General features: G+C 37.2%; 1 protein-coding gene across 4 annotated transcripts in view; it reads right to left on the bottom strand.

The window, feature by feature from the left end:
* LOC115214209 (uncharacterized protein DDB_G0289975-like) overlaps positions 1-25,304 on the bottom strand; it is a 57,998-nt gene that overhangs the window by 20,961 nt on the left and 11,733 nt on the right. The window lies entirely within an intron of this gene.

Here is a 25,304-nt window from a genome sequence, read left to right as displayed (position 1 = left end):
TCCAATATACTTTCACACATTATATATTATGTTGTTTTTGCTACGAAATATACTTGTGAGGTAGGGGCGTGTCTTACATGCCAAAAATACAGGATATAAGACAGATACAAATAAATCATTCTAGCTAGAATATATAGAGAGATAAAGGAAGGTCAATAAACGTTTACATAATTTAATTATTTTGTAATCTCTCTCACACACACACACACACACTCTCTCTCTCTCTCAGACAGACAAACAAACAGACAGTATACCATATGCACAGCCAAGTGCTTAAGAAGTTTGCTTTGCAATCACGAAAGTCACGGTTCAACCCCTTTGCATGGCATCGAGAGCAAATTTCATTTGTCATGGCCTCGGGTTGTGATAAATGGCACACAAGTGAACCTAGTTTGACAGAAACTGTGTAGAAGCCCATCACATGTGTACATTTGTGTGCACGCTTGTCTAGACATCATGCTGATGGTTGTACATGATCATCATCAACATGATCATATGAGCAAGATTGTTTATTTCCAATCTTCCATGAAAAGCAAGTCTGGCCATGGGGGAAATATTCCCTTACTTGTAAACAGGTGAAGGTTGGTGACAGGAAGGGCATCTGTCCATGGAAAATCTGCCTCAAATTCCATCTGATCCATGCAAGAATGGAAAACTGGACATGAAATGGCGATGATTTAACACAATGCACTGCCTGGTCCCAGAATCGAAACCACAATCTTGCAATCATGAGGGCAACATTCTAACTGCTAGACCAAACACCTCTGCAAGCTTTACACCCATGTATAAAGAAAGCAAAAAAAAAAAATTAAATAATCCTTTCTATTGTAGACGCAAAGCCTGAAATTTTGAAGGATGAGATTACTTGATTACATCAACCCCATTGCATAACTGGTACACATACTTTATCAAACACAAAAGAACAAAAGGCAAAGTCAATCTCAGAGGAATTTGACCTCAGAACAAAGACATTTTGTCTGGCATGGTAACAATTCTGCCAGCTTGCTATCTTATAAAACTAGGTGTGGCTGTGCGGTAAGAACTTGCTAAGGCTTAAGGTGGCGAGCTGGCAGAAACGTTAGCATGCTGGGCAAAATGCTTAGCGGTATTTAGTCTGCCGTTATGTTCTGTGTTCAAATTCCGCAGAGGTCGACATTACCTTTCATCCTTTCAGGGTCAATAAATTAAATACCAGTTACGCACTGGGGTTGATGTAATTGACTTAATGTCTTTGTTTGTTCCTCTATTTTTAGCCCCTTGTAGGCAATAAAGAAATAAGAACTTACTTCCCAAACACATGATGCCATTTTCAGTCTCAGTGTCCGGCATCTTGGACAAGTGTCTTCTATTATAGCATCGGGCCAACCAAAGCCCTCTCAGTGAATTTGGTAAACAGAAACTATAAGAAGCTCATAGTGTATATATAAATATATATGTGTGGTTGATGCCAGTGCCACCTGATTGGCACCTGTGCCAGTGACATGTAAAAAGCACCATTCAGTGCTGCCTGACTGGCTCCCATGCTGATGGCATGTATAAAGCACCCACTATACTTTCGGAGTGGTTGACATTAGGAAGGGCATCTAGCTGTAGAAACCTTGCAGCTTCCTGGCTTGCCAATCCTCACTCCAACCGTCCAACCCATGCCAGCATGGAAAGCAGACGTTAAACGACGACAATGATGATAATGATAATGAGAGTGTGTGTGTCTTTGTGTCTGTCCCCTACCATCACTTGATAACTGCTGTTGGTGTGGTTCAGCACAAGTGACTGATAGAATAAGAACCAGGCTTTAAAAAAATAAGCACTGAGGTTGATTCAAGGGCGGTGCTCCAGCATGGCCGCAGTCTAATAACTGAAACAAGTAAAAGACAAAAGACGATAAAATAAATTACTGTCAGAAATTCTTGTCACTGAACTAGAAACTTTGAAGCTCAACCAGTTATCAAGTTTTCAGGATTTCTTTTTCTTCATTGACTTTTACAGTTCAAATTACAAAAAGAAAGAACCAAGTACTTTGAACTGAACAGAACAAAACGGTAAAAAGAAAAAACAATACTAAAACAAACAAAAAAAGTTAATGAAGATGGTAAAAGTATTGATCTACAGCATTAATTTCGAAGACAGCACTGGTTATTAGTCGGTTGCGAATTAATTATATAATTTAATTAGTTAAGTTGACGTAATTGTCTTCTGTGGCGCACAAGGAAATTTTGAATTTTAAGATTCCTCCAATTTATCCAACGTAGCACATCATCCGTTAAGACTGCGTGCACTTTGTCGGTCGGGAGTTTCATCTGACATTGATAATATTGAATTCTTCAAGTGAAGACAATCAATAGAATAGAAAATGCAAGTAAGCAGGCAGGGAAATACTAGACACTAGCAGTGGCAGTATACACACATGCACACATGCACTCACTGCATCGAATATCAATATATGTACCTGTGCATGTGCATATATGTGTCTGTGTGTGTGGAGGGGTATATAATGTATGTATGTATCCGATGCAAAAATAAAAAAAACATAAAGACAAAGTAAAAAAACAAAAAGGGTATTAGGTTTACACTCAGGAAAAACAGAAATAAAAGTCTTGTATGTTTTATATATATGTATATATATGTGTGTGTGTGTGTGTGTGTAATGTATCAGTCTTGGTTGTAATACCCTGACGTGCAATTTAACCCCATGTTCATCTCAAATCTACAAACCAACCGTTATTGAAGATTCCCTAAATATACAAATTCTATCACTGCACAAAGAGACAAAGGCATTTGTTTTCCTATTTTCTTGTCTGTCAAAGATTACATTGCTCAACCAGTTACTAGTTTTCTTTATGTAAACTCACTCAGTTCTTCTTATTGTTGTTATTCTTGAAGGCAGCAAGCTAGCAAAATTGTTAACACACTGGACAAAATGCTTAATGGTAATTCGCCCATTGCTACATACTGGGCTCAAATTCCACCGAGGTCGATTTTGCCTTTCATCATTTTGGGGTCAAGAAATTGAGCACTAGTGATTCACTGGGGTTTATGTAATTGACTAGTCCTCTCCCCCAAAATTTCAAAACCTTTTGCCTTCAGTAGAAAGGATTATTGTTGTTATTCTAGTCCTTAACTAATCTTATTCAGTTCTGTTTCTTGAGTAGAAATTATAAAACAGTCAATGAAGAAATTAGAAGCAAATCTTAAATACAGTTATCATCATCAGCAGCAGCAGCAGCATCATCATCATCGTTTAACATCTGCTTTCCATGCTGGCATGTGTTGGGCAGTTTGACTGAAGACTGGTGAACTAGAGGCAGCACCAGGCTCCAATCTGATATGGCAGAGTTTCTACAGCTGGATGCCCTTCCTAATGCCAACCACTCCGAAAGTGTAGTGGGTGCTTTTACATACCACTGGCTCAAGGACCAGTCAGGCGGTTCTGGCAACAACCATGCTCAAAAGGTGTTTTTTACGTGCCACCTGCACGGGAGCCCGTCCGGTGGCACTGGCAATGACCACGCTCGAATGTTGTTTTGTACGTGCCACCAGCACATGTGCGGTAAGGCAACGCTGGCAACGATCATGCCTGAATGGTGCTTTTCACATGCCATCGGCACGGGAGCCAATCCGTGGCCCTGGCAACGATCACGCTTGGATGTGCTTTTAACGTTCCACTAGCACAAGTGCCAATCAGGCAGTACTATCATAGGCCGCTTCAGCGATTTTGATTTGTTTTCCTTGGATGTAAAAATGTATTATGTTAAGTGAAATTCCATTGTTTGATAAGTACCATAGTCCTATATTTACATGCTTATTGATAACACAGTGTCTTAATATTTAAATCTTTAATAACATAAAGTTGTGATTCTCCACCAGGGTCCATACAGCCCTTAGGGGTTCCTATAAGACTTTGTTGTTAAAATTTATCTGCAATAAATTGGTTAAACTTCTACAGTATATAAAATATTTTAACAATTTTTTTATATAATTATTAATAATATTTAATTATAAAATAATAGGAATTTTTAAACATTGAATTACTATGGAGGTCCAGTAGAATAAAATAAGAATCAAAGGGGTCCATAGGGAAAAAGGGTTGAGAATCATTGACTTAATGTAGTGTATAGTCATCTATGTATTATACTTAATGTATATACACTGTTCATAGGCCAGTTACTGCAGTATTTGTTCTGATACATCTCTTATAGATGTGCTGTGTTAAAATCGCAATATCAGATTCATCATCATCATCATCGTTTAAAGTCCGCTTTCCATGCTAGCATGGGTTGGACGATTTTGACTGAGGGGCTGGTGAACCAGATGGCTGCACCAGGCTCCAATCTTGTTCTGGCAGAGTTTCTACAGCTGGATGCCCTTCCTAATGCCAACCACTCCGAGAGTGTAGTGGGTGCTTTTTACATGCCACAGGCACGAGGGCCAGTCAGGCGGTACTGGCAATGACCTCGCTCAAATCCTTTTACACATGCCACTGGCACAGGTGCCAGTAAGGCGACGTTGGTAACAATCACACTCGAACGGTGCTCTTTTACATGCCACTGGCACAGAAGCCAGTTGGCTGCTCTGGCAACGATCACGCTCAGAAGGTGCTCTTGGCATCCTACTAGCATGGGCACAAGTGCCAGTAAGGCAATGCTGGTAACAGTCACACTCGAATGGTGCCCTTTTATGTTCCACTGGCACGGAAGCCGGTTAGCCGCTCTGTCAATGATCACACTCGTATGGTGCTCTTTGCACCCCACTAGCACAGATGCCAGTCATCGGATTTGATTTTGATTTTGATTTCACTTGCCTCAACAGGTCTTCGCAAGTAGAGTTTAGTGACCAAAGAAGGAAAAGGTATGCATAAGCGGGCTGGTTACGCTCCTGGCATAGGCCACAGATTATGGTCTAATTTGGCTTGCCGGGTCTTCTCAAGCACAGCATATTTCCAAAAGTCTCAGTCGCTAGTCATTTCCTTGGTGAGGCCTAATGTTCGAAGGTCGTGCTTCACCACTTCATCCCAGGTCTTCCTGAGTCTACCTCCTCCACAGGTTCCCTCAACCACTAGGGTGTGATACTTTTTCACACAGCTATCCTCATCCATTCTCGCCACATGACCATACCAGTGCAGTCATCTCTCTTGCACACCACATCTAATGCTTCTTAGGTCCAACTTTTCTCTCAAGGTACTTACACTCTGTCAAGTATGCACACTGACATTACACATCCATCGGATCATACTGGCTTCATTCCTTGCAAGCTTACACATATCCTCAGCAGTCACAGCCCATGTTTCCCTGCCATGTAGCATGGCTGTTTGTACACAAGCGTCATACAGTCTACCTTTTACTCTGAGCAAGAGGCCCTTTGTCACCAGCAGAGGTAAGAGCTCTCTGAACTTTGCCCAAGCTATTCTTATTCTAACACCTACACTTTCAGCGCACCTTCCTCTGCTACTGACTTGGTCACCTAGGTAATGGAAGCTATCAACTACTTCTAGTTTTTCTCCCTGGAATGTGGTGGAAGTTGGTCTCTGCGCATTTTCAGTGTTTATTGCTCCCGAACATCTGCCACATACAAAAATCTATCTTCCCAGTTAGCCTTCCTTTGATATTACTGCATCTCTTATGTGTCCATAGCTTACACGGGGTACATCTTATAGAGTTTCTACCTATGCCTCTACTACAGATCGAGCAGGGCCATCTACCTGAAGGGATTTGTGGTTTACCTGCCTTCCTACTTATTAGGACTTTGGTTTTAGCTAGGTTGATTCTAAGGCCCTTCGGTTCTAATCCTTGTTTCCACACTTGAAACTTCTCCTCTAGTTCTGATAGTGACTCAGTAATTAGAGCAAGGTCATCGGCATAGAGGAGCTCCCAGAGGCATCCTGTCTTGAATTCCTCCGTTATTGCCTGGAGGACTAGGATAAATAGGAGGGGGCTGAGGACTGAACCTTATTTCCAGTTAAAACTATTTCACTTACACTTTTAATTCCCTTAAATAAAGTAAGAATACCACAACCTCACTCCCATCCCTTTCTCCCAGTCTTTGAAATCAATTATTATTATTATTTTAATGCACTGGGGTCGATGTAATTGACTTGATCCGTTTGTCTGTCCTTGTTTGTCCCCACTGTGTTTAACCTCTTCTGGGTAGTAAAGAAAAAGATTATTATTATTATTATAGATACATGGATACTTCTAATCACAAAAGGTCAATCGATTGACTCTATTTATTATACTACTCCATCTAATAAATAAACAAAAGAAACATTTTATGACTTTAAAAGCATTGAATAACAAAAGTATTGAACAAGCAACAACTAGCCATCAATTGGTTGGCTGTTCCTATTCTATTATCAGCATTTTTATGTGAAGGCAAAATGGCCCAGTGGTTAGAGCAGTGGACTTGCAGTCATAGGATCGCGGTTTCGATTCCCAGACCGGGCGTTGTGAGTGTTTATTGAGCGAAAACACCTAAAGCTCCACGAGGCTCTGACAGGGGATGGTAGTGAACCCTGCTGTACTCTTTCACCTCAACTTTCTCTCACTCTTTCTTCCTGTTTCTGTTGAACCTGTATTTCAAAGGGCCAGCCTTGTCACACCTCTGTGTCATGCTGAATCTCCCCAAGAACTAAGTTAAGGGTACACGTGTCTGTGGAATGCTCAGCCACTTGCACTTACACATTAATTTCATAAGTGGGCTCTTCCATTGATCGGATCAACTGGAACCCTTGTCGTCATAACCGACAGAGTGCCATGATCAACATTTTGTTGCATCCATAGCAAGTAATGACACTTCTCTCTTCACTACCTGCTGGGTCTAGATAAGTACCATAACAGGGTACATACAAATCAGGATTGTAAGCCATGCTAGCACTGTACATGCCAATGAGAGAGAGAGAGAGCCTTTCTGTGGTTCCTCAACAGAGATATCTTTTCCAAGAAATATAGTTTTCAATTTTTTACAAGTAAATTTTCACTTTGTTTCTTTTTTCTTCTTGTGATATCTGAAGAGAAAAAGTATTACTCAAAGGTGGTGGTCGTCTCAGTTATAGAGATGGAGAAAAAGAGGAAGATAATTGCAAATATGCAATCACACTTTTGCTTGCCTACCCGCGGTTAATGTAAATATACGATGTAGAGCTGCCCTACACCTATCACAGACTTTTTAGCGACTGACATATGTTTACATTCGCTATCGTGTACTTTATCACTTGAGGTGTGCATGCTCGCCATCCTGTGCATTATCTTAGCTATTTTAGGTTACGTTCAAGTCATGAGACTAGCAGTAGACCAATGTAAAGTTCCGAGGAAGAGGAGGAAGGAGAGGAGGGGAGGAATTACTTCCTGGAAAGTTCCAAGGAGGGGAAGAATTACTTCTTTGATGTGAACCCCACTAAATCCTTCAAGCACCAAGAAGAGTGTACTGGGACTCCATCGTTTATGATAAGTGTTCCAGATCATTCAATCAATGGAACAGCCTGCTCATGAAATTAATGTGCAAGTGGCTGAGCACTCCAAAGGCATGTGCATCCTTAATGTAGTCCCCAGGGAGATTCAGCATGACACAGAATATGACAAGGCTGGCCCTTTGAAATACAGGTACTCTTTTCTCTTTTTACTCGTTTCAGTCATTTGACTGTGGCCATGCTGGAGCACCGCCTTTAGTCAAGCAAATCGACCCCAGGACTTATTCTTTGTAAGCCTAGTACTTAATCTATCAGTCTCTTTTGCTGAACCGCTAAGTTACAGGGACATAAACACACCAGCATCATTTGTCAAGCGATGTTGGGGGGGGGGACAAACACAGACACACAAACATATACACACACATACATATATATATACATACAACAGGCTTCTTTCAGTTTCTGTCTACCAAATCCACTCACAAGGCTTTGTTTGGCCCAAGGCTATAGTAGAAGACACTTGCCCAAGGTGCCATGCAGTGGGACTGAACCCGGAACCATGTGGTTTGTAAGCAAGCTACTTACCACACAGCCACTCCTACACCTACTCACTTTTGCCAGCTGAATAGACTGAGCAATGTGAAATAAAGTGTCTTGCACAAGGACACAATGCCCCACCAGAAATTGAACTCATGACCTTAAGCTCATGAGCTGAATCCCTAACCACTGAGCCATGAGTCTTCATTGCAAGAAGAATATAACATGCTCTAATTGCCCCTATGTGTGTCATACAATGAACCAATGTATGGAGAAGTGTGCATACAATAAGATTCCCCTCACCAGCCAGACTGAAGCTTGTTAAATATCTAAAGTGCAAGACATTCAATGGACTTGACTGAATTTTTTTAACAATTATAACAAAGGAGAAAAAAAACCAAAATAAAGAAAATATATAATGCTTTTCTACTCCATTCACTCTCTTTGATATCTCCTTTTCTGTCTGTCTTTAAAGCATTAAGTATTGTGCTTAGCTTTTAACAAACAAAACAGATATAGTTTATTAAACTAGCAGTTAGTTATGTCTCAGGTAGCATAAGGTAGCATAGATGGATGTGATTATAGGGTTGTATTGTCTCAAAAAAAAGTAGGATTAAGAGCTTTACCAAAGGATTTATGTTATGACTAAGTAATTTAATGAATACACATTTAAAAAAACAAATCATTTAGTTATTACAGTTCTATATTTAAGAGATGAGGAATTATGTACATTATTTACATTATTTACATTTAACAGATATTGTCCTCATCTCTTTATTTTACGGCTGATATACCCTCCAGCCTTCATCAGGTATCTTGGGGAAATTTCAAACCTGGGTTCTCTTTCCTAAGGTATTTTTTGATGTCATTATTATTATTATTATTATTATTATTATTATTATTATTCAGGTCACTGCTTGGAATTGAACTTGGAATCTTGGGGTTAGTAGCCTGTGCTCTTAACCACTATGCCGCCATATGCCTGCGACCAGAATAATGATGATGATGATGATGATAACAACATCAACAGCAGCAGCAGCCGCAGCAGCAGCAGCAACAGCAACAGCAACAACAACAACATCTTCTGCACTGACTGGTTCTTTTGATCAATGGCTCTGTTGCAATCCACCAAACAGATATATGAAGCCTTGATCTTTACCGGAAGGACTTCCACCACTATTGAGATTATTATTAATTTCATATAGATAGGCACAGGCATGGCTGTCTGGTAAGAAGCTGGCTTCCCAACCACATGGTTCTGGGTTCCATCCCATTGCATGGCACTTTGGACAAGTGTCTTCTACTATAGCCTTGGGTCAACTAAAGCCTTGAGTAGATTTGGTAGATGGAAACTGAAAGAAGCCCATTGTGTGTGTGTGTGTCTGTTCCTCCCACTGCTTGACAACTGGTGTTGGTGTGTTTACGTCCCCATGACCTAATGGTTCAGCAAAAACAGCTGGTACAATAAGCACCAGACTTACACCTTGTATCCTCCTTTAACTTTGGCTAAACTTTCTTTCACTAATAAACCTCCATTAACATCAATCTGTTTTATATCCAACTTTATTCTGAACTCATCAGTTTATTATCTGTACTATTTGGAATTGTCTCTACTTTTATGTACCTTTTACCTATTATTTGTTTCAGTCATTAGATTGTGGCCATGCTGGGGCACCACCTTGAAGAATTTTAGTCAGTGCTTGTTTTTTTTTAAGCCCGATAGTCTCAATTGCCAAACCACTAAGCCAGAGAGCAGCACCTAGCTCCAATTGTCTGTTTTGGAATGGTTTCTATGGCTGGATGCCCTTCCTAATGTCAATCACTGTACAGAGTGTACTGGGTGCTTTATATGTGGAACCAGCATGGGGGCTTTATAGGTGACATCTACATGATGTGGGTGCTTTGTGCATGGCACCAGCAGAGGCATGGCTCTATTGTGAATGGAATTAGTAGAAACAGTGTTGAAGCACATTTTCATGTGGGGGGTGTGGAGTTGTGTGTGTGTGTGTGTGTGTTTTGCTTATCTCCTTGCCATGACAGTTGTAAAGAAATGTTACCATCTTGCAAGCAGTGTTTGGTCATGGGAAGACAAAAATGTAACCTTGCTTGAAAACCAGCTAGAGCTGGCAACAGTAAGGGCAACTTTGCCATAGAAAATGTGCCTCAACAAATCCTGTCCAACCCATGCTAGCATAGAAAATTGTAAGTTAAAATGATGATGATGAGGATGATGATGAAGATAATGGTGGTGCTAATGATGAAGATGACAATGACAATGATGATGATGATGATGAAAATGATGATGATGAAGATGATTACATGCAATTAGACACTTAATGCAGTACTCTACTACTTTGACTATCAGAAAATAATTTATCTTTGCTTATTGTTATCATTATTATTGTTATTGTTGCTATTGCTGCTGCTGTTATAGCAGTGTGTTAACTGGTAATACCTGCAATTAACAATAAAGGTATAAAAAAAAAATCTGTACCACAATCAAGCCAATCAGAAATCTATTTCTTTCACCAAGTCCATCCAACAGATTTGCAGAGATAATCACTCACCAGTCAAACTGAACCCGTCTTTCCAGTCCCCAACAGGTATACATATATATACACACACATGCACGCACACACGCACACACACACACACACACACACACACACACACACACACACACACACACACACACACACGCATGCACACGCACTACTGATTTTTAAGACATAGACAGGATGCTTGACAAATTTACAAAGAAGGGTGGTGGAGATGGGTAAATTATGACAAATCTATTTCCAGATTATTATTGGTGTATGAAAGCATAGATCACCAAGCCAGAGGGTATTGGACAACTGGCTGAAAGGTCAGGGGTTTTGTATCCTGTGACGAACATAGTGTTGTAGATGAGATCAAGATGAGTAACACTCAACGTATAGTGGTAGAGTGGTATACTTCATTCAATGCTGTAAATAGTGGGAGTGTAGTAAAATTAATGAGTGCGTTATCAGTGTGATGTGCCAAGTTAAACTCATTTATTCATGAGCTTGACTTCCAACTGTGACTACTGAGTTGTGTTAAGTGTTAATATATAATAATTATAATAATGAAATTATTGTATACAGTGCTCAGGTGCACCACATCTTGTCAGAAAGTGCATATAAAGTACATGCAGTAATGTAGAAATGTCTGGAAAGCGAACAATGTATGAGTCAGATACATGCTTGCGTGTGTATGGAGGGGAGAAAATCAAGTGTAGTGTTGGTGAATCTCAGGAAGCATGGAAGTTTTGAAGGATGCAGTGCTCTGACAACTAACAACTGATGCCGGCAGTTTGTTCCATGCTTCAGCAACTCTCAGCGTGAAAAAATGTTTCCTGAAGTCATGAGAATCTGAATGGGAATAATTATGTGCAGAGAGAAAATAGCAGACACCATCATCATCATTTAACATCCACTTCTCCATGTTTGCATGGGTCAGGTGGAATTTGTTGAGGCAAAGATTTTCAATTAATACATCAAAATGCCTTTCCTGTCACCAACCCTCACCGTTTCCAACAGGACAGTGGAGTCAGAGTTGGAAAAAATTAAGGGGTAGCTGGAGTCAGAGTCGATAAAACTACACCGACTCTGGTTCACACTATCTTTATTCTTTCATATAAACCAGTTATAACATAAAGGCCTACTCAAAGTACAAGCGTATTCTTATGCTTTATGAGATATGTAGACCACAATCAATCACTTACATAAAGAGGAGTCAGAGTCGATCTATGCTTTTGTACACCAATAATGCTCTGGAAACAGATGTCGTGATTTACCCATTTCCACCACCCTTCTTTGTAAATTTGTCAAGCATCCTGTCTATGTCTTAAAAATCAGTATTGTGTGTGTGTGTGTGTGTGTGTACATACATATATATACTGATATATATACCTGTTGAGTACTGGAAAGACTAGTTAAGTTGGAGTTGAAGTTTTTCGTTTCAACTCCACAGTCCTGGTTTCCAAGCAAGGTACTATTTCCCCATGGCCAGACAGGGAAGACTGGAAACAAACAACAATGCTTGTATAACAATGATTCTCATTTACAACCATCTCACGATGTCTAGACAAGAGCATGCACACACACACATATATATATATATATATACATATATATATGTATATATATACATATATATATGTGTATATATATATATATGTATGTGTATATATATATATATAATCCAAATAATATATGACAGCACATCTTTGATGCAAATCTAATGAAGTAACACTCTAATGTCTAAAACTGCAAACATTACATAAATTTTTACTTTGATTTTTTAAGTAAACTGGCGTTGCAAGCAGAGTTGCTACAGAGACAATTGTAATGAATCATTAAAGATGTGTTAAAGAATGTTTTTGTCTTATTAATTGGAATATAGTTTAGTCTTTTCCACACCCACACAACGATGTTACCATCATGAAACCAGGATGTTCTTCACTTAAAGAATTTCGGTGATAGTTTGGAATCTGGTAGTTTTGATAGCTCAGAATTTAGGGTGAGTGCTCTCTGGAAATACTCTATCTTGCCAGATCAAGATTGGAGCCTGGTGCAGCCATCTGGTTCGCCAGTCCTCAGTCAAATCATCCAACCCATGCTAGCATGGAAAGCGGACGTTAAACAATGATGATGATTATACTCAACAAGGACCAATATATTATCAGCATTAGCATCATCATCATTGATTAACATCCGTTTTCCATGCTGGCATGGGTTCTCTCTTTTACTCTTTTACTTGTTTTAGTCATTTGACTGTAGCCATGCTGGAGCACTGCCTTTAGTTGAGCAAATCGACCCCAGGACTTATTCTTTGCAAGCCTAGTACTTATTCTATTGGTCTCCTTTGCCAAACTGCTAAGTTACAAGGATGTAAACACACCAACATTGGTTGTCAAGCAATGGTGGCAGGAACAACACACACACGCAAATACATACATACACACACACACACAAACACACACATATATATATATATATGTATATATATTGGCATTAGGAAGGGCATCCAGCTGTAGAAACTCTGCTAGATCAAGATTGGAGCCTAGTGCAGCCATCTGGTTCGCCACTTCTCAGTCAAATCGTCCAACCCATGCTAGCATGGAAAGCAGACGTTAAACAATGATGATGATGATTATATACATACACAATGGGCTTCTTTCAGTTTCTGTCTACCAAATCCACTCAAGGCTTTGGTCGCCCAAGGCTCTAGTAGAAGACACTTGCCCAAGGATCCACACCAAACCATGTGGTTAGGAAGCAAGCTGCTTACCGCACAGCTCCTGTGCCTATATATATATATACGGGGTCAAGTGTCTTCTACTATAGCCTTAGGCTGACCACAGCCTTGTGAGTGGATTTAGTAGATGGAAACTGAAAGAAGCCTGTCATATACATATATATACATATAATTGAGAATCAGTTGAATTAGGTACTAAAGTTTGAGCACCAAGTCAGTCCGGTATTATCCACACAGCTCATAGTAAGGTGAATAAAATCAAAATAAATAACAGGATATCAAGAGGTGATGCAGTACAACCGTTTCAAGTGGCTCCATTTAATTGAACAATACAATCATTACATCAATTTAAATGCAGAGCTATCATCAGCTTAACAAATAAATAAAATTTTAATCAGTTGACCACATTAATATAATTTTTCTCAAATACTGTAACAGAGCAAGAAGATGGAAGAAATCCATGTTGTCACTATTGTAGTTAAGGATCGACTACACTTCCAAGAAAGGCATGAAGTCCACTGGGGTCATAGCTTGTAAAGGATTGTGGTTCATTTCTAATTTATTTGTCTTTTTATCAACTACTAGCTGACTGTGTCTGTTTAGAATGAAGGGCAAGATTGAGTTGACAGCTAGGTATGGTCATAAATATTGTCAAGACATTAGGAGCAGTAAATTAAATATAGAGTAACTGTCTATAAAAGAAGGCTGGGTAAGGGAAGACTCTAAATCCTGACGTTAATTACCAGTTAAAGGGGCAAGACGCTAATAAAACCTATGATGTCAATACAGAGAAAATGGAGTACTATGGGTGATTGTTTAAAAACAATATTGTTATGTTGTATAAAAATAAAATTTAAGATTATCAAAAATGATATCATAACCAAAATAGGTAAAATGTGTGTGTATATACCAATTATCAACATTAAAAATGAAAGATTACATAGAATCAATTTAATATTTGTTTATGTACTTAATTAATTACTTATTAGGTAGTTTCTATAAAGACTGCTCAGGGCATTTACTTATGGAATAACTGGAAAGTTAAACATGCTATCTATATATTAATTATAAGCCAAGAATCAGAAAGAATAGAGATGTGTACAGTTACATACACATTTATCTATGTGCACACATGCACATATACATATACACAAATATTTATATGCTTATATGGATATAGTATAACCATCTCGCATAGACTTAACCCTTTAGTGTTCAGAATACTCTGTTAAATATAATACTTTTTTTCTCAAATTGTTTTGAATTAATCATGCATTATCTTATAGCTTTGAGGTTTCAATGATGTGATTGTTTATTTTCAGAATGGCATTGTAGGTTAGGAGTGAGAGGCTAGATATCGCCAGTTTGAATATAAAACATGTAGAATATATTGGGCCGGATTTGGCCGGTTTAAACATTAAAGGGTTAAGTAACTAAAAAGTATGTATTTATGAACAAGAAAGATATCAATTTATAAGGTATAAGAAGTTAATAGGTTATGCACATATATGCACATATATACATATATAAATATTTATACGTTTATATGGATATAGTAATAACCATCTCGCAAAGACCTAAGTAGCTGAAAAATCTCTATTGATGAACAGTAACAACTTATAATGGACTAGCACCATGACCCGGCAACGTCAGGTCATAGTGCTAGTGCATGCATATACAGCTGCGTGTGTGCGCACATACACGCGAGTACTATCCAAATCTCCGACCAATCACATACAGCTAGCTGGCATTCAATTGGCATATCAAGTTTCAGGCATTTTGATTGGGTTTTGGATAGAAAATTCACAAAAAAGTCACTCCTATTGATTTTTTAATGGCTTTGCAGGGTGACTGGGGAAATGTAAAAATGTGCACAATCACCCTTGGACAGTTTTAAATGACCATAGAAAGTGCGAGCCCTCTAACTGAAAAATTGTGGATTTGTATAAAGGACACACACACAGACATTTTAACGTTTATATATAGAGAGATAGAGATATAGAGATAAGAGGTTAATAGGTAAGGATATCAAAGTAAAAAAAAAATAAGAAGAATTTATAGAAAATAATAAGAAATATATATAACCAACATTTAAAGAGACAGGGTATTAAAATTGAGGTAGGGAAGAAATAAAGGTAACCTGAAAAGAGGAGGTAGTAGGTATGGGCATAGTGAGGGCATTTAGAGGTATTCAGACCAAAGAGATTTTATAAGTTGCAATGTTACAGATATTATTGCATATATGATTTTATAGTTTCTAGGGGGTATATAATTAGGAGAATTACTTACATAAAAGCCATTACAAATACACATAATATAATCAGTAGGGTAGAACATCATACAAAGGAAAAAAATTGTTTAATCACCAAAAATATGATGAAGTCAGACTAACTCGGCAGGAGTTTTCATGAGATAGTAATTATATACAGCACACCACATACCATAACATATAGCTTATAACATATGCAATGCAATTTAATTCACCATATAACTCAATATCCCATGATATCCTTTTGCTTATTTTGATTATGTATTTATGTATGTATGTATGTATGTATGTATATGTTTGTGTGTGTGTGTTTGTCCCCCCCATCATCGCTTGACAACCGATGTTGGTGCATTTACGTTCCCGTAACTTAGCAGTTCGGCAAAAGGAACTAATAGAATAAGTACTAGACTTACAAAGAATATGTCCTGGGATCGATTTATTCGACTAAAGGCAGTGCTCCAGCATGACCGCAGTCAAACAACTGAAACAAATAAAAGAATAGAAGAACACACACACATGATGGGTTTTTTTTCAGGTTTTGCTTACCAAGTTCACTTGCAAATCTTTGGTTAGCCAAAGGCTAAAGCAGAAGATGTTTACCCGAGTGCTATGCAGAAAACTGAATCCAAAACCACATGGCTAGAAAGCAAGCTTCCTAACCACACAGCCATCCCTGCACCAAGAAGTAATATCATTTTAACATTATCAGCAAGTAGAGATAACTCTGGGTATGTTTCAATTTTATTAGACCTCTTCAGTGAAACTTAGCCTCCACCACATTGCCAGAATAATTGTTTCTAACATAGTTACAAGGCCTGAAATTTTGGGGATGATTGTTAATCAATAAATATTGATCTCAGTACTTGTCTAGTACTTTATTTCATTGACTCCCAATGAGTAATGTTTCTTTCACTGAGATTTGAGCCCAGAATGTAAAAACTGAAGGGAGTACTGCAAGGTATTTTGTCCTCTTAAGATTCTGCCAATCTGTAGATTACTTATTTTTAAAAGTTTGGTATGTATTTTGCCAGTCTCTTATACTGGACTGCTAAGCTTTGGGGGATGTAAACAAACCAACACTGTTTGTAAAACAGCTGGATATACAGATGCACACACCCACATACATACACATATCTATAAGGTATACAAATATGTATATATACACACACACACACACACAGACAGACAGATCAATTGATAGATAGATAGATAGATAGATAGATAGATAGATAGATAGATAGATAGATAGATAGATTGATAGATAGATAGATTGATAGATAGACAGACAGACAGATAGATAGATAGATAGATAGACAAACAGATATATAGATACATAGATCGATAGATAGCTAGATGATAGATAGATAGATAGATAGATAGATAGATAGATAGACAGATAGACAGACAGACAGACAGATAGATAAACAAACAGATATATAGATACATAGATAGATAGATAGATAGATAGATAGATAGATAGATAGATAGATAGATAGACAGAGAGATAGACAGACAGACAAACAGACAGACAGATACACAGACAGACAGATAGATAGGTAAATAGGTGGATAGATGGGTAGATAGATATGCGCACGCACACACACACACACACACACACACACAAACACACACACATTTAAGAATGAAAGTTGATCAAAAAAGACTGATAGAATAAGCGCTACACTTACAAAATAGTAATTAGAATCAATTTGTTCGACTAAAACCCTTCAAGGCAGTGCCCCAGCATGGCCACAGTCTAATGACTGAAACAATTAAAAGATTTCGAATGCTAAAGTTGTCTTTTTCTTCTCAAGGTAAACTGTAAACCAATTAAAATATTGTTAAGTGTCTTTTGCCATTCTCTTCACACTGCAGTGAAGAATATCAAACATTAAATAGATGCAGGCATGGCTGTGTGGTAAGTAGCTTGCTTACCAACCACATAGTTCCAAGTTCAGTCCCACTGTGTGACACCTTGGGCAAGTGTCCTCTACTATAGTCTCGGGCCAGCCAGTGCCTTGTGAGTGGATTTGGTAGGCAGAAACTTAAAGATCCTGTCGTGTGTGTGTGTGTGTGTGTGTATGTATGTATGTATATGTTTGTGTGTCTGTATTTGTTCCCCCACTGATGTTGGTATGTTTACGTCCCTGTAACTTAGCGGTTCGGCAAAAGAGACTGATAGAATAAGTACTAGGCTTACAAAGAATAAGTCCTGGGGTAGATTTGTTTGATTAAAGGCAGTGCTCCAGCATGGCAGCAGTCAAATGACTGAAACCAAATAAAGGAATTTCCAGGGATTTTAATTTATTTTTTAAATTCTTCTAAATCTTATTCTATTTAATCTTAGTAGTAGCCATTTCTCTATTTCACAGTTGGGTTTCTCTGTAAGAGGGGGAAAAAAAATGCCAAAATAAAATATAAGAAATATAAAAAAAATGAAGGAGAGGAATCAACAAGGATTGAATCACAGCCAACAGATTAATCAATGAGGGGTACATGGAATATTAAGACATTCCAAAGATTCTTTACTGACGCATGCACATACATGCATGATTACACATATGTATGCAACATGAATACATGAATGTTGATGCTTGGTATTGTCTAGCCATCAACAAAAGAGTCTTGTCACTCTGGTAATGGTGAGGCATAGGGAACAGGCCTAATAATTATTGATTTCTTGCAGGAGCATTTAAGCCCCAGAGATTTAAGGGAAATTGTAACATTAATACATTTATCATTTTGATAATAGTGTTGCTCATGAAACAATCTTAATAAATTTGATTTATAACGTTTAACATAAGTCCATGGATATTTTTTCTGTAAGGAAGTGCTGATAGTTGAATTGAATCTAAGGTATGGTGGTATTTATTTCATTAATCCTGGTGGAATAAAAAGTGGATTTGACTTTGCTGAGATTTGAATCAAGAAGATAGACAAAATTAAATACTGACAGTTGTGTGCACTTTCTACCAACACTGGATTGTGATTTCTTAAACAGGTATAACGTTTATATATTTTAAGGAAACAGAGGTGCAGGTGTGGCTGTGTAGTAAGAAGCTTGCTTCCCAACCACATGGTTCCAGGTTCAGTTAAACTGTGTAGCACCTTGGGCAAGTATTTTCAATTAAGCTTCAGCCAAATCAAAGCTTTGTGAGTAGATTTTTTTAAAGGAAAACTGAGACAACCATCACATATATATATATCGTCATCGTCATCATCATCAGCTTTCCATGCTGGCATGGGTTAGACAGTTTGACTGGAACTGGTAAGCTAGACAGTTACACCAGGTTCCAATCTGATTTGGCATGGTTTCTATCACTGGATGCCTTTCCTAGTGCCAAATATATATATATATATATAGATATATATGTATGAAAAAAGGTTTGAAAATGCAATTTAAACGATGTTTATTTACTTAACCGGTTTCACTCTTTGGTAAAAGATTGTCAAAAGAAACTTTGAATATTATGGGTTCAAAAAAAGTTTTTTACATAATTGTCACATTGAATATTATGAATTCAAAAATGTTTTTTTATACATAATTGTCACATTACATGTATAAACATAGTATAAAAAAGTTCAATAGTATGATGAGAATATTTGGAAAAATTGGCAGAAAAGAATAAAATAAATATATTATTGGAAATTTGGTTGCGTTAATTATTGGTTGTCGCCAATTGTCACATTACATGTATATATATACAGTCTTTGGTAGAAAGGACATGTTAAAGACATAAGGAAGTGTAATAGTTTGGTGAGAAAGCTTGTAATATTGACAGAGAAAATTAAAATGATATTTTAGACATCTCAGAATTTTTGAATCGAAGGCGAGAATTTGTTTTTTACTGACCTGTTGTTTTAGCAGAAAAGTTGGATTGAGAGAAAAAAAGATATGTACCCGGTTTGGTTTATACTTCCCCTTCAAGCACATCAGTGATTTTGGGGTTATTGGGAGGTGAGTATGCGGGTGTGAATAGATGTGTCCGTGTGCCTGCTGGTCAGACAGCGTCTGTTTGTCACACACATATATACACACACACACAACAACAATACACACACACACATAGTATACACACACACACCACATACACACAACACACACACACAGAACACACACACACACAACGCACCCACATATATAATATATACACACAGCACACAAATATAACATGTATTTATATATAATATACACACATATATAGCACATACACACACACACACACACACAACACACGCACACATATATACATAATATAAATATCACACAAATACACCTAGCATATATATACACATACAATACACATACACAGCATGTATATAATACACATACACAATATATGTATGCAATATACATACGCAATACATACATATAATATATATATATATAGACAATGCATATACATATATACATACATACATATAAATAGTGTTTACATACACATACATAGATATACCACATATACACACAATATACATACATACAATGCATACACATACACGTACGCATACATATAATATATATAGACACACCACACATAGCATACATACACAATGCATACATATATATACACGCAACGTATATACATGTATTCATGTATATATAGCACACTTACAATATACATATACAATGCACACATACACACATATATACACTTAATTGTACACATACATATACAGTACACATACATACAATATACATATACACAATGCGCATGCAAATAATATTCAAAGTTTCTTTTGACAATCTTTTACCAAAGAGTGAAACCGGTTAAGTAAATAAACATCGTTTAAATTGCATTTTCAAACCTTTTTTCATACATAATCCCACTCGTGCGATACCCCACAACTCAACTTTTTTATATATAGATATATATATAGAGAGAGAGAGAATTAAGAGACAGAACCTCCATTAAAGTAATTCAATTAATAGTGAAAGATATTATCTACAATAAAATATAAATTTAAATATATTATTAATATTGTACTAATAATTACTATACTAAATAATACACCTTAAATCAACGAAGTGCGATATATATATATATATCTGTGTACATGTGTCTTTGCATGTGTGTTTGTTCCCCACCACTACTTGACAACCGGTGTTGGTGTGTTTACATCCCAGTAACTTAGTGGTTTAGCAAAAGAATGCAATAAGAATAAGCACTAAGCTTTAATAAAAAAGTACTGGAGTCAATTCATTCGACTAAAAATTCTTCAAAGCAGTGCCCCAGCATGGCCTCACTCAAATGACTGAAACAAGAAAAAAATTAAAGAAATAAAGAGGCTGATAGAAAAGGTACCAAACTTTAAAAAACAAGTCCTGGGGTCAATTTCTTCAATTAAGCCCTTCAGGGTTGTGCCCCAGTATGGCCACAGTCAAAAGACTAAAACAAATGAAAAAAAAAGGAAAGAAATGCTGACACCTTTATATAAACTATGGTTTAACCCTCTTAAGTTTTACCAACAAACTCAATGGCTTCCTTTTATATAAAATATACATGATTAAATGGAAAATTTTAGCATTTTCCATAAATTATTTCTTCAACAAATGTTAATTTACATAAAATGAACATTTTTCAGTGAAAAACACCTGCTCATTATTAAGTTTTGTTGATGAAATTAAAAGACAAACAATTTTATCCATGAAAAGTATAATGAAAACAAAGTCAGTTAATCAGGCCATTTTTGTTGTTATTTGTTTTGTGCTATTTTATTAATGGAGAGCAAAACTTAAGCTTAGTCAAAAGGACTTAGTAATTTCTTTTATTCAAATTACAAATCCGGAAATTTGTACTTGGCAAATTTTTATCTAATTATACATGCAGATGTGGGTGTCTGGTTAAAAAGCTTGCTTCTCAATCATGTAGTCATGGGTTTAGTTCCACTGCACAACACTTTTGGCAAGTATCTTCCACGACAGCCCCATGGTCTGAACAAAGCCTTGTGAGTGGATATCGTAAATGGAAACTATATATGTGTGTGTGTGTGTGTGTGTGTATGTGTGTGTGTGTGTGTGTGTGTGTGTGTGTGTGTGGCGATAGGGGTATGTGTATGTATGTATTTATTTGAGTGAGAGGATAGCACTAACCACTGGGCCATTGTGCCTCCACCTATAGATATATATGGTACAAAAATAGAAAGAAAAAAAAGAGAAAAGGTGTAATAGATTTACTCTCAGGAAAATCAGAAGTTTTTAACATTTGAAGCACTTATATTTACAGATATCTGAGCTGATCATAAGGTTGAACCTGTTAGAATAACAAAACTCTGAAAAACTGAACAGTGCTGTTGTGTGCAAGAAGTGGTATAAGAATGCTCCAGAAAGGTCTCCAAAAATGACAATGCAACCATGTGCCAATACACGCAGTTAGGAAGATCAAAGCTAATCAACCAGATATTGTTCTCAAGGACCATTAAGGAAAAAAGGTCTCCCCTAATCAACATATTTCCAATAGAGGATAATATATTTCTAACAGAAATGGAAAAAAACTATCAAAACACAAAGATCTGGAAACAGAAATAACCAGAATGTGGGACCTGAAAACAGAAATAAATCCTATCATAATAGGTGCTTTAGGTACAGTAAAAAAATATGCAGACAAATACATAACCAAAACACCAGGACATACAAATATATACATAACATACAGAAAATAGCACTGCTAGGTTCCTCACGTCTTACATAGAACATTTTCAATCCAGTAAAAATAACAACACCAAAAGAAACCACAACACACACCCAAGGCCCACAGATCTATGTTTCAAAAGAGCAGTCAAAAAGCACGTAATAAAAAGAAGACTACAAAATAATAATAATAGTGATTTCTTTCTTAATAATAGAAATAATAATAATCCTTTCTACTATAGGCACAAAGCCAGAAATTTGTGGGGAGGGGCCAAGTTGATTACATCAACCTCAGAGTTTGGTTGGTACTAAATTTATTGACACTGAAAGGATGAAAAGTAAAGTCAACCTTGGCGGAATTTGAACTCAGAACATGGAGTCAGACGAAATACTGCTAAGCACTTCATCCTGCATGTTGATGATTCTGCCAACTCGCTGCCTTAATAATAAGAAGAAAAAGAAGAATGATAACTATTTAAGGTAAATTATTGATCAGTGAGTGAATAGTAGCGAACAAATCAAAAGATAAAATACAAAACCATGCATGAGAACTTTCTGATCATGAGAAAAGAAAAAAAGCACAAACTTCCTTATTTCCGACAGATTCATCAACAGCAACCAACCAAACCACCACAGGACATTCCACTCCCCACCTCCTCTCATATCAAAAATTCTAGGTCTACCACCATCAACATAGGCATGATGAAAGGTGAATCTGAAGAGATTATGAAGATGCTGGAGAGGAGTGATATATGCTGTTGTGTGCAAGAGATAAAATGGAAGGGATCCTCAAGCAAACCCTTCTGGGAAGGTAACAGCATTGGGGTAGGTGAAGTAGACATACAACTAGCTGAGAAATAGGTAAGTTAATAGTCACTTCATTATTATGGCTGGCAATTTAAATGGAATGTTGAGCAAAAGTACAAGGGTTTCAGTGGTATACATGGAGGTAAGGGTTATAGTATGAAAGAAAAGGAGGGACCAAGGCCCTTAGTGTTTTGTGAGACAAAATTAATCATTTACAACACAAACTTTGGGAAATCAGCAGGGCAACAGATCCCCTATCAATCAAACAAATAAACTTTATTTTCATCAGGAAATGGGAGAGATAGAAAATGCATTTTTCTTAATGAAGAATACACAACACAACATAAATTAGTGACTAGTCTTCAAGTTAAGAACTAGATGGACCTAGAAACAAAAAGACAATCTAGAAAAACAAGAACACATGGAAGCTAAATGAGCCCTCAATTACTTGCAGAGTCAGAGAATTTCTAATGGATGCTCTTGACAGTAGGAGAAAAATGATAGAGACTTAGAACATTAAGGGCAACTGGCAGATTCTATGGGACAACTGTTTTGAAAGATAAAAATCATATCTGTGACCAGTACAAAATTCCAGTCAAATCAAAGATGATGCAGTAGTGGAATGACATGGTAGATAGACATAGATAGGCTTGGAAAGATTGGAAGCTGGCTAGAAGAAAAGCTAAGCACAAGATATACTTAGCTAGAGAAGTGAAAATAAGATTTGTACATGATTTGCAACATCAAGGTCAGGAGCAAGAGTTGCTTTGAATAACAAGAATTTGAGGTGCCATAGGAGAGAAGTGTATTCAGAACAATAGCAGTTCACTTGACTTTACTGTTGCTAGAAAGAAAGAAGCATGAAAGCGCTATTATGAAAGGTTATTGAATAAGGAAAATGCAAGGCAGAGAATCTACTCCAAGTAGACCCAACAAGGACCTGCCATCCAACTTGACCGCAGTGTAGAGTGACAGACAGAACAGTTAAATCAGTTCTATATTTAAGAGATGAGAATTTATGTACATTATTTACATTTGACGGATATTTGTCTTCATCTTGCTTGTTGTTAACACAACGTTTCAGCTGATATACCCTCCAGCCTTCATCAGGTGTCTTGGGGAAATTTCAAACCTGGGTTCTCATTCCTAAGGTATTTTTTCGATGTTATTATTATTATTATTATTATATTATTATTATTATTATTATTATTATTATTATGCAGGTCACTGCCTGGATAACATTGAAAAATACCTTAGGAATAAGACCCAGGTTTGAAATTTCCCCAAGACACCTGATGAAGGCTGGAGAGTATATCAGCCGAAACATTGTGTTAACAACAAACAAGATGAGGACAAATATCCATCAAATGTAAATAATGTACATGAAGAACAGTTAAAGATATGAAAACAGCAGATCCATTAAAGATTGTCCTTGAGATATTTAAGACATTTTATGAAGTATGGCACATACTAGTCACCCAAATAATCAACCAGGGAGCAGAGAAATGACTGATAGTAGACAAATGCTATATGGGCAAAGAAGATGCACTAAAGAGGAATCAAATTACGAAAGTGTTGGTACCACATAAAAAGTACCCATGCTGGAGTCACATAGAAAGCACCTGTGCTGGTGTCACATTAAAAAGCACTTATGCTGGTGCCACATAAAAGAGCGCCTGTGTTGGTGCCATGTAAAAGGCACCCAGTATACTCTATAAAGTGGTTTGCATTGGAAACCTTACCAAAACAGACAACTGGAGCATAGTGCAGCTTTCCAGTTTGCCAGCTCCTGTCAAACCCTCTAATTCATGCCAGCATGGAAAACAGACGTAAATGATGATGATGATGATATAAAGAGTTATTGCAAAATTAGTTAGGATCAAAATTAGTCTGGACGAGATCCAGTTCAGCTTTGTGCCGGGAAGAGAAACCTGAACCATCAATTCCTAGTGAAACAACTAGTGAGAGTTAGCTTCAAATAAACCTCTATACTTGGCATTTGTCAACCTCCAAGCAGGCTTTTAACATGGTCTCTGATCTGTAATCTAGAGACCCCCGAGAAGGCTACAAGTGGACCAATGGCTTAAGAAAGGCTGCACATGCCATGTACAGAAGTGCAATCAGGGAAGTAAGGGCAACAATGAGTTCAGGGGAAAATTTAGTGTGCAGGTATTTAATTGTAATTCAATAGATCATGTTATCAGAAGGGGTAATTCTGTTTTGATTTGTACACAAGCAATCCCACCTCTGTCAAATTTAAGACTAAGAATATGATTTTTAATGATGTACGTATGTATTTTGCCCCAAACTATCCATAACACAAATGGAAGTTGGGTCTGAATTCTTTAAGCCCAAAGCACTTCACATGTTGAATGAACTAG

This window comes from Octopus sinensis, linkage group LG7, assembly GCF_006345805.1.
Source record: "Octopus sinensis linkage group LG7, ASM634580v1, whole genome shotgun sequence".
NCBI lineage: Eukaryota > Metazoa > Mollusca > Cephalopoda > Octopoda > Octopodidae > Octopus > Octopus sinensis.
This window is presented reverse-complemented; position numbering and strand designations above follow the sequence as displayed.